This window comes from Jaculus jaculus, chromosome 12, assembly GCF_020740685.1.
Source record: "Jaculus jaculus isolate mJacJac1 chromosome 12, mJacJac1.mat.Y.cur, whole genome shotgun sequence".
Lineage (NCBI taxonomy): Eukaryota > Metazoa > Chordata > Mammalia > Rodentia > Dipodidae > Jaculus > Jaculus jaculus.
The window spans coordinates 84,416,629-84,417,895 of NC_059113.1; the positions used below are offsets into that span (position 1 = coordinate 84,416,629).

At 39.0% G+C, this 1,267-nt stretch overlaps 1 pseudogene; it reads right to left on the reverse strand.

Annotated features, from left to right (window-relative positions):
• Positions 1–274: 274 nt before the first annotated feature.
• LOC101605312 lies at positions 275–687 on the reverse strand (annotated as a pseudogene).
• Between the last annotated feature and the right edge of the window lie 580 nt (positions 688–1,267).

The following is a 1,267-nucleotide window of genomic DNA, read 5'->3' on the forward strand; positions in this document are numbered from 1 at the left end:
CTGAATTAACTCCAGTAGTACAATTTCATGCATGCACATGGTTCACTTATGATCAGCAACTCCATCTTTGTGTTTGATGGGTCACATTTTCCGTGCCCACTTGAAACTGAGGTTTATATTTCATTTTTTTTCACACTAATAATTAATCCTTAATTAGTTACTTATTGCGATTATCATTATTATTATTATTATTTGGAGTTTTTAGTTTGTTGCTTGTCTTAAGCATTTGCAGCCTTGTGGCAGATTAAGTCACCGAAGTCAGTCATCAGTCTTTTGCCTGTTTTCTAATCTCCAGCTCACTTTTTGCCAGCACCGACATTGGCCTTGGCAGTGTCCCAGACTTTCTTCATCCTGTTCTTGCCTTCCTTCTGCCATTTTTTTTGTGGTCTTCTTCTCATACAGGCCATGTCTGGCAAGCCTGTGATTGGGTTCATTTTTCTTTGCATAATCCAAGCAGGCATAAATCATGCCTAAGCCAGTTGTCTTCCCCCCACCAAAATGGGTTCTGAATCCAAATACAAAGATGACATCTGATGTGGTCTTGTACATTTTGGCTAGTTTTACCCGAATTTCTGTCTTGAGTACTGTTGCCTTCCCTGGGTCAAGGATGTCAATGACCATTTATTTCCTCTGAAGCAGATGGTTGGTCATGGACTTCCTGGCCCAGATGGGTACTGTGTCATTCATGATGGCGGTGATCCTCAAACAGCAAAAAGCTCATTGTCATTATTTTTTGTTTGTTTTTGTTTTTAGGATTTCATGTATCGCAGGCTGGATTCAAGCTTACTAGGTAGCTCAGAATAATCTTTAATTTTTGAACTTCCTTCTTCTCCCTCCCAAATGCTGGGATTACAAATATATACCACCACACTTGATTTGCAGCAGGCTTTCATAGAAGAGATTTTCTCGTTCTTTTTTTTTTACAATTTTATTTTCATTAATATTTGAGAGAGTAAGAGTCAGGGAAAGAGACAGAAAGACAGAGAGAGAATGGGCATGCCAGGGCCATCAGCAACAGCAAAGAAACTCCAAAATCATGTGCCACCTTATACATCTGGTTTGCATGGGTCCTGGGGAACCAAACCTGTATCCTTTAGACTGCTAAGCCCTCCCTGTAGCCCAGTATTTTCATTTTCTTTACTATATCCTCAACACTGAAATATTTTATCCAAAGAAATTCTGTACACTGAATTTATAGTACAATGCTTTTTAAAAATTAAAATTCATAAAAGGTTGAGACAGAGGAGCATTAGTCACTGTGTGCCCC